The sequence below is a fragment of the Coffea arabica genome, chromosome 11e (assembly GCF_036785885.1).
Source record: "Coffea arabica cultivar ET-39 chromosome 11e, Coffea Arabica ET-39 HiFi, whole genome shotgun sequence".
Lineage (NCBI taxonomy): Eukaryota > Viridiplantae > Streptophyta > Magnoliopsida > Gentianales > Rubiaceae > Coffea > Coffea arabica.
In genome coordinates this window covers 46,440,513-46,452,537 of record NC_092331.1, presented here as the reverse complement: position 1 = coordinate 46,452,537, position 12,025 = coordinate 46,440,513, and the positions used below count along the sequence as shown (strand labels likewise).

Here is a 12,025-nt window from a genome sequence, read left to right as displayed (position 1 = left end):
CAAGCAAAATATAAAATAAATTAAAACAATACAAAAGTGAAAAATAATATAATATATTATTTGTCCAAGTATAATAATTTCAACTTCACACAAATTAAATAAATTCGTTTAGGATTAAGTAATTAATGCCTTTGAAAAAAAGAATAACTTAGTTTAGTTAGATAAAATTATTTTTATGTTTATTAAATTATTTTTAATTCGTAAACGGGTCATATCGGGTCATATCAGGTCACCACGGGTTGACCCGAAATCGACCGGTTTTCTTTTCGGGTTCATCGGGTCCAACCCGATTCTGACCCGAATTCCCGAAACCTCAACCCACACCCATTAATTTCGTGTTAGGTTCGTGTCGTGTCGAAAATTGCCACCCCTAGTTGCGGTGATACATTTGCGCCGACAAATTTGAGCGACGATCCGGGCTTTGATCGAGCCGTACCGTTCCTGATTTGTCTCGCGCCTTCAGATCCTCCTTCACGCTTCGACAAGAAGCAAAATATTAAGCAATCGTTCCGACGGAGCTAAATTACTACAGGATAAAGAACGAATAGGAAATTTGGATTTCGAAACAAAAAAGAGAGGGGTGCAACACGAGGACTTCCCAGGGGGTCACCCATCCTAGTACTACTCTCGCCCAAGCACGCTTAACTTCGGAGTTCTGATGGGATCCGGTGCATTAGTGCTGGTATGATCGCACCCGCCATGTTCCTTTCGCGTTATTCTTTTAAACTACCCCGTCCTGCGAAGCAGTGTGGCTTTTCTAGACCGAAATTCATTTTAAGCGTCAATTCAAGCATTTTCCTCTTATCCTTTTATTTATTTACTTTATATATTTTTTTGTTATTGATTTGCACCCTGTTTTTTTCCCTCATCCCGCAACTCTAAATTATCATGAAATCAATCCTTCACGCTTGCAGTTAGGGGTGGCAATTCGGGTCCAAATCAGGTTGGCGGGTCGGGTTCGGGTCAACAGACCCGCCAGAAAATCTGTTGACCCGAACCCCGACCCGCCAACCCGTGACGGGTCAGGTATGCTGACCCGGACCCGAAAATTTCAGGTTTACGGGGCGGCGGGTCGACCCGAAATGACCCGAAACTTAATTTTAATTTATTAATTTATCACTGTAATTTCTAATAAAATCAATTTCTCACAAAACTAATTACATAATCAAGTAATAAAAATTTAAATAAATGATTCCAAATCAAATCTAAAATAAATTAAACACCGTAAAAGTGTTTTATCCCAAGCAAAATATAAAATAAATTAAAACAATACAAAAGTGAAAAATAATATAATATATTATTTGTCCAAGTATAATAATTTCAACTTCACACAAATTAAATAAATTCGTTTAGGATTAAGTAATTAATGCCTTTGAAAAAAAGAATAACTTAGTTTAGTTAGATAAAATTATTTTTATGTTTATTAAATTATTTTTAATTCGTAAACGGGTCATATCGGGTCATATCAGGTCACCACGGGTTGACCCGAAATCGACCGGTTTTCTTTTCGGGTTCATCGGGTCCAACCCGATTCTGACCCGAATTCCCGAAACCTCAACCCAAACCCATTAATTTCGTGTTAGGTTCGTGTCGTGTCGAAAATTGCCACCCCTAGTTGCGGTGATACATTTGCGCCGACAAATTTGAGCGACGATCCGGGCTTTGATCGAGCCGTACCGTTCCTGATTTGTCTCGCGCCTTCAGATCCTCCTTCACGCTTCGACAAGAAGCAAAATATTAAGCAATCGTTCCGACGGAGCTAAATTACTACAGGATAAAGAACGAATAGGAAATTTGGATTTCGAAACAAAAAAGAGAGGGGTGCAACACGAGGACTTCCCAGGGGGTCACCCATCCTAGTACTACTCTCGCCCAAGCACGCTTAACTTCGGAGTTCTGATGGGATCCGGTGCATTAGTGCTGGTATGATCGCACCCGCCATGTTCCTTTCGCGTTATTCTTTTAAACTACCCCGTCCTGCGAAGCAGTGTGGCTTTTCTAGACCGAAATTCATTTTAAGCGTCAATTCAAGCATTTTCCTCTTATCCTTTTATTTATTTACTTTATATATTTTTTTGTTATTGATTTGCACCCTGTTTTTTTCCCTCATCCCGCAACTCTAAATTATCATGAAATCAATCCTTCACGCTTGCAGTTAGGGGTGGCAATTCGGGTCCAAATCAGGTTGGCGGGTCGGGTTCGGGTCAACAGACCCGCCAGAAAATCTGTTGACCCGAACCCCGACCCGCCAACCCGTGACGGGTCAGGTATGCTGACCCGGACCCGAAAATTTCAGGTTTACGGGGCGGCGGGTCGACCCGAAATGACCCGAAACTTAATTTTAATTTATTAATTTATCACTGTAATTTCTAATAAAATCAATTTCTCACAAAACTAATTACATAATCAAGTAATAAAAATTTAAATAAATGATTCCAAATCAAATCTAAAATAAATTAAACACCGTAAAAGTGTTTTATCCCAAGCAAAATATAAAATAAATTAAAACAATACAAAAGTGAAAAATAATATAATATATTATTTGTCCAAGTATAATAATTTCAACTTCACACAAATTAAATAAATTCGTTTAGGATTAAGTAATTAATGCCTTTGAAAAAAAGAATAACTTAGTTTAGTTAGATAAAATTATTTTTATGTTTATTAAATTATTTTTAATTCGTAAACGGGTCATATCGGGTCATATCAGGTCACCACGGGTTGACCCGAAATCGACCGGTTTTCTTTTCGGGTTCATCGGGTCCAACCCGATTCTGACCCGAATTCCCGAAACCTCAACCCAAACCCATTAATTTCGTGTTAGGTTCGTGTCGTGTCGAAAATTGCCACCCCTAGTTGCGGTGATACATTTGCGCCGACAAATTTGAGCGACGATCCGGGCTTTGATCGAGCCGTACCGTTCCTGATTTGTCTCGCGCCTTCAGATCCTCCTTCACGCTTCGACAAGAAGCAAAATATTAAGCAATCGTTCCGACGGAGCTAAATTACTACAGGATAAAGAACGAATAGGAAATTTGGATTTCGAAACAAAAAAGAGAGGGGTGCAACACGAGGACTTCCCCGAAATCGACCGGTTTTCTTTTCGGGTTCATCGGGTCCAACCCGATTCTGACCCGAATTCCCGAAACCTCAACCCAAACCCATTAATTTCGTGTTAGGTTCGTGTCGTGTCGAAAATTGCCACCCCTAGTTGCGGTGATACATTTGCGCCGACAAATTTGAGCGACGATCCGGGCTTTGATCGAGCCGTACCGTTCCTGATTTGTCTCGCGCCTTCAGATCCTCCTTCACGCTTCGACAAGAAGCAAAATATTAAGCAATCGTTCCGACGGAGCTAAATTACTACAGGATAAAGAACGAATAGGAAATTTGGATTTCGAAACAAAAAAGAGAGGGGTGCAACACGAGGACTTCCCAGGGGGTCACCCATCCTAGTACTACTCTCGCCCAAGCACGCTTAACTTCGGAGTTCTGATGGGATCCGGTGCATTAGTGCTGGTATGATCGCACCCGCCATGTTCCTTTCGCGTTATTCTTTTAAACTACCCCGTCCTGCGAAGCAGTGTGGCTTTTCTAGACCGAAATTCATTTTAAGCGTCAATTCAAGCATTTTCCTCTTATCCTTTTATTTATTTACTTTATATATTTTTTTGTTATTGATTTGCACCCTGTTTTTTTCCCTCATCCCGCAACTCTAAATTATCATGAAATCAATCCTTCACGCTTGCAGTTAGGGGTGGCAATTCGGGTCCAAATCAGGTTGGCGGGTCGGGTTCGGGTCAACAGACCCGCCAGAAAATCTGTTGACCCGAACCCCGACCCGCCAACCCGTGACGGGTCAGGTATGCTGACCCGGACCCGAAAATTTCAGGTTTACGGGGCGGCGGGTCGACCCGAAATGACCCGAAACTTAATTTTAATTTATTAATTTATGACCCGAACCCCGACCCGCCAACCCGTGACGGGTCAGGTATGCTGACCCGAACCCGAAAATTTCAGGTTTACGGGGCGGCGGGTCGACCCGAAATGACCCGAAACTTAATTTTAATTTATTAATTTATCACTGTAATTTCTAATAAAATCAATTTCTCACAAAACTAATTACATAATCAAGTAATAAAAATTTAAATAAATGATTCCAAATCAAATCTAAAATAAATTAAACACCGTAAAAGTGTTTTATCCCAAGCAAAATATAAAATAAATTAAAACAATACAAAAGTGAAAAATAATATAATATATTATTTGTCCAAGTATAATAATTTCAACTTCACACAAATTAAATAAATTCGTTTAGGATTAAGTAATTAATGCCTTTGAAAAAAAGAATAACTTAGTTTAGTTAGATAAAATTATTTTTATGTTTATTAAATTATTTTTAATTCGTAAACGGGTCATATCAGGTCACCACGGGTTGACCCGAAATCGACCGGTTTTCTTTTCGGGTTCATCGGGTCCAACCCGATTCTGACCCGAATTCCCGAAACCTCAACCCAAACCCATTAATTTCGTGTTAGGTTCGTGTCGTGTTTTCAGGTCGTGTCGAAAATTGCCACCCCTAGTTGCGGTGATACATTTGCGCCGACAAATTTGAGCGACGATCCGGGCTTTGATCGAGCCGTACCGTTCCTGATTTGTCTCGCGCCTTCAGATCCTCCTTCACGCTTCGACAAGAAGCAAAATATTAAGCAATCGTTCCGACGGAGCTAAATTACTACAGGATAAAGAACGAATAGGAAATTTGGATTTCGAAACAAAAAAGAGAGGGGTGCAACACGAGGACTTCCCAGGGGGTCACCCATCCTAGTACTACTCTCGCCCAAGCACGCTTAACTTCGGAGTTCTGATGGGATCCGGTGCATTAGTGCTGGTATGATCGCACCCGCCATGTTCCTTTCGCTTTATTCTTTTAAACTACCCCGTCCTGCGAAGCAGTGTGGCTTTTCTAGACCGAAATTCATTTTAAGCGTCAATTCAAGCATTTTCCTCTTATCCTTTTATTTATTTACTTTATATTTTTTTTTGTTATTGATTTGCACCCTGTTTTTTTCCCTCATCCCGCAACTCTAAATTATCATGAAATCAATCCTTCACGCTTGCAGTTAGGGGTGGCAATTCGGGTCCAAATCAGGTTGGCGGGTCGGGTTCGGGTCAACAGACCCGCCAGAAAATCTGTTGACCCGAACCCCGACCCGCCAACCCGTGACGGGTCAGGTATGCTGACCCGAACCCGAAAATTTCAGGTTTACGGGGCGGCGGGTCGACCCGAAATGACCCGAAACTTAATTTTAATTTATTAATTTATCACTGTAATTTCTAATAAAATCAATTTCTCACAAAACTAATTACATAATCAAGTAATAAAAATTTAAATAAATGATTCCAAATCAAATCTAAAATAAATTAAACACCGTAAAAGTGTTTTATCCCAAGCAAAATATAAAATAAATTAAAACAATACAAAAGTGAAAAATAATATAATATATTATTTGTCCAAGTATAATAATTTCAACTTCACACAAATTAAATAAATTCGTTTAGGATTAAGTAATTAATGCCTTTGAAAAAAAGAATAACTTAGTTTAGTTAGATAAAATTATTTTTATGTTTATTAAATTATTTTTAATTCGTAAACGGGTCATATCAGGTCACCACGGGTTGACCCGAAATCGACCGGTTTTCTTTTCGGGTTCATCGGGTCCAACCCGATTCTGACCCGAATTCCCGAAACCTCAACCCAAACCCATTAATTTCGTGTTAGGTTCGTGTCGTGTTTTCAGGTCGTGTCGAAAATTGCCACCCCTAGTTGCGGTGATACATTTGCGCCGACAAATTTGAGCGACGATCCGGGCTTTGATCGAGCCGTACCGTTCCTGATTTGTCTCGCGCCTTCAGATCCTCCTTCACGCTTCGACAAGAAGCAAAATATTAAGCAATCGTTCCGACGGAGCTAAATTACTACAGGATAAAGAACGAATAGGAAATTTGGATTTCGAAACAAAAAAGAGAGGGGTGCAACACGAGGACTTCCCAGGGGGTCACCCATCCTAGTACTACTCTCGCCCAAGCACGCTTAACTTCGGAGTTCTGATGGGATCCGGTGCATTAGTGCTGGTATGATCGCACCCGCCATGTTCCTTTCGCTTTATTCTTTTAAACTACCCCGTCCTGCGAAGCAGTGTGGCTTTTCTAGACCGAAATTCATTTTAAGCGTCAATTCAAGCATTTTCCTCTTATCCTTTTATTTATTTACTTTATATTTTTTTTTGTTATTGATTTGCACCCTGTTTTTTTCCCTCATCCCGCAACTCTAAATTATCATGAAATCAATCCTTCACGCTTGCAGTTAGGGGTGGCAATTCGGGTCCAAATCAGGTTGGCGGGTCGGGTTCGGGTCAACAGACCCGCCAGAAAATCTGTTGACCCGAACCCCGACCCGCCAACCCGTGACGGGTCAGGTATGCTGACCCGAACCCGAAAATTTCAGGTTTACGGGGCGGCGGGTCGACCCGAAATGACCCGAAACTTAATTTTAATTTATTAATTTATCACTGTAATTTCTAATAAAATCAATTTCTCACAAAACTAATTACATAATCAAGTAATAAAAATTTAAATAAATGATTCCAAATCAAATCTAAAAAATTAAACACCGTAAAAGTGTTTTATCCCAAGCAAAATATAAAATAAATTAAAACAATACAAAAGTGAAAAATAATATAATATATTATTTGTCCAAGTATAATAATTTCAACTTCACACAAATTAAATAAATTCGTTTAGGATTAAGTAATTAATGCCTTTGAAAAAAAGAATAACTTAGTTTAGTTAGATAAAATTATTTTTATGTTTATTAAATTATTTTTAATTCGTAAACGGGTCATATCAGGTCACCACGGGTTGACCCGAAATCGACCGGTTTTCTTTTCGGGTTCATCGGGTCCAACCCGATTCTGACCCGAATTCCCGAAACCTCAACCCAAACCCATTAATTTCGTGTTAGGTTCGTGTCGTGTTTTCAGGTCGTGTCGAAAATTGCCACCCCTAGTTGCGGTGATACATTTGCGCCGACAAATTTGAGCGACGATCCGGGCTTTGATCGAGCCGTACCGTTCCTGATTTGTCTCGCGCCTTCAGATCCTCCTTCACGCTTCGACAAGAAGCAAAATATTAAGCAATCGTTCCGACGGAGCTAAATTACTACAGGATAAAGAACGAATAGGAAATTTGGATTTCGAAACAAAAAAGAGAGGGGTGCAACACGAGGACTTCCCAGGGGGTCACCCATCCTAGTACTACTCTCGCCCAAGCACGCTTAACTTCGGAGTTCTGATGGGATCCGGTGCATTAGTGCTGGTATGATCGCACCCGCCATGTTCCTTTCGCTTTATTCTTTTAAACTACCCCGTCCTGCGAAGCAGTGTGGCTTTTCTAGACCGAAATTCATTTTAAGCGTCAATTCAAGCATTTTCCTCTTATCCTTTTATTTATTTACTTTATATTTTTTTTTGTTATTGATTTGCACCCTGTTTTTTTCCCTCATCCCGCAACTCTAAATTATCATGAAATCAATCCTTCACGCTTGCAGTTAGGGGTGGCAATTCGGGTCCAAATCAGGTTGGCGGGTCGGGTTCGGGTCAACAGACCCGCCAGAAAATCTGTTGACCCGAACCCCGACCCGCCAACCCGTGACGGGTCAGGTATGCTGACCCGAACCCGAAAATTTCAGGTTTACGGGGCGGCGGGTCGACCCGAAATGACCCGAAACTTAATTTTAATTTATTAATTTATCACTGTAATTTCTAATAAAATCAATTTCTCACAAAACTAATTACATAATCAAGTAATAAAAATTTAAATAAATGATTCCAAATCAAATCTAAAATAAATTAAACACCGTAAAAGTGTTTTATCCCAAGCAAAATATAAAATAAATTAAAACAATACAAAAGTGAAAAATAATATAATATATTATTTGTCCAAGTATAATAATTTCAACTTCACACAAATTAAATAAATTCGTTTAGGATTAAGTAATTAATGCCTTTGAAAAAAAGAATAACTTAGTTTAGTTAGATAAAATTATTTTTATGTTTATTAAATTATTTTTAATTCGTAAACGGGTCATATCGGGTCATATCAGGTCACCACGGGTTGACCCGAAATCGACCGGTTTTCTTTTCGGGTTCATCGGGTCCAACCCGATTCTGACCCGAATTCCCGAAACCTCAACCCAAACCCATTAATTTCGTGTTAGGTTCGTGTCGTGTTTTCAGGTCGTGTCGAAAATTGCCACCCCTAGTTGCGGTGATACATTTGCGCCGACAAATTTGAGCGACGATCCGGGCTTTGATCGAGCCGTACCGTTCCTGATTTGTCTCGCGCCTTCAGATCCTCCTTCACGCTTCGACAAGAAGCAAAATATTAAGCAATCGTTCCGACGGAGCTAAATTACTACAGGATAAAGAACGAATAGGAAATTTGGATTTCGAAACAAAAAAGAGAGGGGTGCAACACGAGGACTTCCCAGGGGGTCACCCATCCTAGTACTACTCTCGCCCAAGCACGCTTAACTTCGGAGTTCTGATGGGATCCGGTGCATTAGTGCTGGTATGATCGCACCCGCCATGTTCCTTTCGCTTTATTCTTTTAAACTACCCCGTCCTGCGAAGCAGTGTGGCTTTTCTAGACCGAAATTCATTTTAAGCGTCAATTCAAGCATTTTCCTCTTATCCTTTTATTTATTTACTTTATATTTTTTTTTGTTATTGATTTGCACCCTGTTTTTTTCCCTCATCCCGCAACTCTAAATTATCATGAAATCAATCCTTCACGCTTGCAGTTAGGGGTGGCAATTCGGGTCCAAATCAGGTTGGCGGGTCGGTTCGGGTCAACAGACCCGCCAGAAAATCTGTTGACCCGAACCCCGACCCGCCAACCCGTGACGGGTCAGGTATGCTGACCCGAACCCGAAAATTTCAGGTTTACGGGGCGGCGGGTCGACCCGAAATGACCCGAAACTTAATTTTAATTTATTAATTTATCACTGTAATTTCTAATAAAATCAATTTCTCACAAAACTAATTACATAATCAAGTAATAAAAATTTAAATAAATGATTCCAAATCAAATCTAAAAAATTAAACACCGTAAAAGTGTTTTATCCCAAGCAAAATATAAAATAAATTAAAACAATACAAAAGTGAAAAATAATATAATATATTATTTGTCCAAGTATAATAATTTCAACTTCACACAAATTAAATAAATTCGTTTAGGATTAAGTAATTAATGCCTTTGAAAAAAAGAATAACTTAGTTTAGTTAGATAAAATTATTTTTATGTTTATTAAATTATTTTTAATTCGTAAACGGGTCATATCAGGTCACCACGGGTTGACCCGAAATCGACCGGTTTTCTTTTCGGGTTCATCGGGTCCAACCCGATTCTGACCCGAATTCCCGAAACCTCAACCCAAACCCATTAATTTCGTGTTAGGTTCGTGTCGTGTTTTCAGGTCGTGTCGAAAATTGCCACCCCTAGTTGCGGTGATACATTTGCGCCGACAAATTTGAGCGACGATCCGGGCTTTGATCGAGCCGTACCGTTCCTGATTTGTCTCGCGCCTTCAGATCCTCCTTCACGCTTCGACAAGAAGCAAAATATTAAGCAATCGTTCCGACGGAGCTAAATTACTACAGGATAAAGAACGAATAGGAAATTTGGATTTCGAAACAAAAAAGAGAGGGGTGCAACACGAGGACTTCCCAGGGGGTCACCCATCCTAGTACTACTCTCGCCCAAGCACGCTTAACTTCGGAGTTCTGATGGGATCCGGTGCATTAGTGCTGGTATGATCGCACCCGCCATGTTCCTTTCGCTTTATTCTTTTAAACTACCCCGTCCTGCGAAGCAGTGTGGCTTTTCTAGACCGAAATTCATTTTAAGCGTCAATTCAAGCATTTTCCTCTTATCCTTTTATTTATTTACTTTATATTTTTTTTTGTTATTGATTTGCACCCTGTTTTTTTCCCTCATCCCGCAACTCTAAATTATCATGAAATCAATCCTTCACGCTTGCAGTTAGGGGTGGCAATTCGGGTCCAAATCAGGTTGGCGGGTCGGGTTCGGGTCAACAGACCCGCCAGAAAATCTGTTGACCCGAACCCCGACCCGCCAACCCGTGACGGGTCAGGTATGCTGACCCGAACCCGAAAATTTCAGGTTTACGGGGCGGCGGGTCGACCCGAAATGACCCGAAACTTAATTTTAATTTATTAATTTATCACTGTAATTTCTAATAAAATCAATTTCTCACAAAACTAATTACATAATCAAGTAATAAAAATTTAAATAAATGATTCCAAATCAAATCTAAAATAAATTAAACACCGTAAAAGTGTTTTATCCCAAGCAAAATATAAAATAAATTAAAACAATACAAAAGTGAAAAATAATATAATATATTATTTGTCCAAGTATAATAATTTCAACTTCACACAAATTAAATAAATTCGTTTAGGATTAAGTAATTAATGCCTTTGAAAAAAAGAATAACTTAGTTTAGTTAGATAAAATTATTTTTATGTTTATTAAATTATTTTTAATTCGTAAACGGGTCATATCGGGTCATATCAGGTCACCACGGGTTGACCCGAAATCGACCGGTTTTCTTTTCGGGTTCATCGGGTCCAACCCGATTCTGACCCGAATTCCCGAAACCTCAACCCAAACCCATTAATTTCGTGTTAGGTTCGTGTCGTGTTTTCAGGTCGTGTCGAAAATTGCCACCCCTAGTTGCGGTGATACATTTGCGCCGACAAATTTGAGCGACGATCCGGGCTTTGATCGAGCCGTACCGTTCCTGATTTGTCTCGCGCCTTCAGATCCTCCTTCACGCTTCGACAAGAAGCAAAATATTAAGCAATCGTTCCGACGGAGCTAAATTACTACAGGATAAAGAACGAATAGGAAATTTGGATTTCGAAACAAAAAAGAGAGGGGTGCAACACGAGGACTTCCCAGGGGGTCACCCATCCTAGTACTACTCTCGCCCAAGCACGCTTAACTTCGGAGTTCTGATGGGATCCGGTGCATTAGTGCTGGTATGATCGCACCCGCCATGTTCCTTTCGCTTTATTCTTTTAAACTACCCCGTCCTGCGAAGCAGTGTGGCTTTTCTAGACCGAAATTCATTTTAAGCGTCAATTCAAGCATTTTCCTCTTATCCTTTTATTTATTTACTTTATATTTTTTTTTGTTATTGATTTGCACCCTGTTTTTTTCCCTCATCCCGCAACTCTAAATTATCATGAAATCAATCCTTCACGCTTGCAGTTAGGGGTGGCAATTCGGGTCCAAATCAGGTTGGCGGGTCGGTTCGGGTCAACAGACCCGCCAGAAAATCTGTTGACCCGAACCCCGACCCGCCAACCCGTGACGGGTCAGGTATGCTGACCCGAACCCGAAAATTTCAGGTTTACGGGGCGGCGGGTCGACCCGAAATGACCCGAAACTTAATTTTAATTTATTAATTTATCACTGTAATTTCTAATAAAATCAATTTCTCACAAAACTAATTACATAATCAAGTAATAAAAATTTAAATAAATGATTCCAAATCAAATCTAAAAAATTAAACACCGTAAAAGTGTTTTATCCCAAGCAAAATATAAAATAAATTAAAACAATACAAAAGTGAAAAATAATATAATATATTATTTGTCCAAGTATAATAATTTCAACTTCACACAAATTAAATAAATTCGTTTAGGATTAAGTAATTAATGCCTTTGAAAAAAAGAATAACTTAGTTTAGTTAGATAAAATTATTTTTATGTTTATTAAATTATTTTTAATTCGTAAACGGGTCATATCAGGTCACCACGGGTTGACCCGAAATCGACCGGTTTTCTTTTCGGGTTCATCGGGTCCAACCCGATTCTGACCCGAATTCCCGAAACCTCAACCCAAACCCATTAATTTCGTGTTAGGTTCGTGTCGT

General features: G+C 39.6%; 9 non-coding genes across 9 annotated transcripts; all 9 read right to left on the bottom strand.

Moving 5' to 3' along the window:
- Positions 1–577: 577 nt before the first annotated feature.
- Positions 578–696, bottom strand: LOC140029702 (5S ribosomal RNA). Its single transcript, XR_011833618.1, has one exon. It is a non-coding gene; the product is annotated as a 5S ribosomal RNA (ribosomal RNA).
- A 1,122-nt stretch (positions 697–1,818) lies between these two features.
- LOC140029701 (5S ribosomal RNA) lies at positions 1,819–1,937 on the bottom strand. The gene has a single exon (XR_011833617.1). It is a non-coding gene; the product is annotated as a 5S ribosomal RNA (ribosomal RNA).
- Positions 1,938–3,414: 1,477 nt separating this feature from the next.
- Positions 3,415–3,533, bottom strand: LOC140029700 (5S ribosomal RNA). The gene has a single exon (XR_011833616.1). It is a non-coding gene; the product is annotated as a 5S ribosomal RNA (ribosomal RNA).
- A 1,253-nt stretch (positions 3,534–4,786) lies between these two features.
- On the bottom strand, positions 4,787–4,905 carry LOC140029699 (5S ribosomal RNA). The gene has a single exon (XR_011833615.1). It is a non-coding gene; the product is annotated as a 5S ribosomal RNA (ribosomal RNA).
- Positions 4,906–6,030: 1,125 nt separating this feature from the next.
- Positions 6,031–6,149, bottom strand: LOC140029698 (5S ribosomal RNA). Its single transcript, XR_011833614.1, has one exon. It is a non-coding gene; the product is annotated as a 5S ribosomal RNA (ribosomal RNA).
- Positions 6,150–7,272: 1,123 nt separating this feature from the next.
- LOC140029697 (5S ribosomal RNA) lies at positions 7,273–7,391 on the bottom strand. The gene has a single exon (XR_011833612.1). It is a non-coding gene; the product is annotated as a 5S ribosomal RNA (ribosomal RNA).
- Positions 7,392–8,526: 1,135 nt separating this feature from the next.
- Positions 8,527–8,645, bottom strand: LOC140029695 (5S ribosomal RNA). The gene has a single exon (XR_011833610.1). It is a non-coding gene; the product is annotated as a 5S ribosomal RNA (ribosomal RNA).
- A 1,122-nt stretch (positions 8,646–9,767) lies between these two features.
- Positions 9,768–9,886, bottom strand: LOC140029694 (5S ribosomal RNA). Its single transcript, XR_011833609.1, has one exon. It is a non-coding gene; the product is annotated as a 5S ribosomal RNA (ribosomal RNA).
- Positions 9,887–11,021: 1,135 nt separating this feature from the next.
- Positions 11,022–11,140, bottom strand: LOC140029693 (5S ribosomal RNA). The gene has a single exon (XR_011833608.1). It is a non-coding gene; the product is annotated as a 5S ribosomal RNA (ribosomal RNA).
- Between the last annotated feature and the right edge of the window lie 885 nt (positions 11,141–12,025).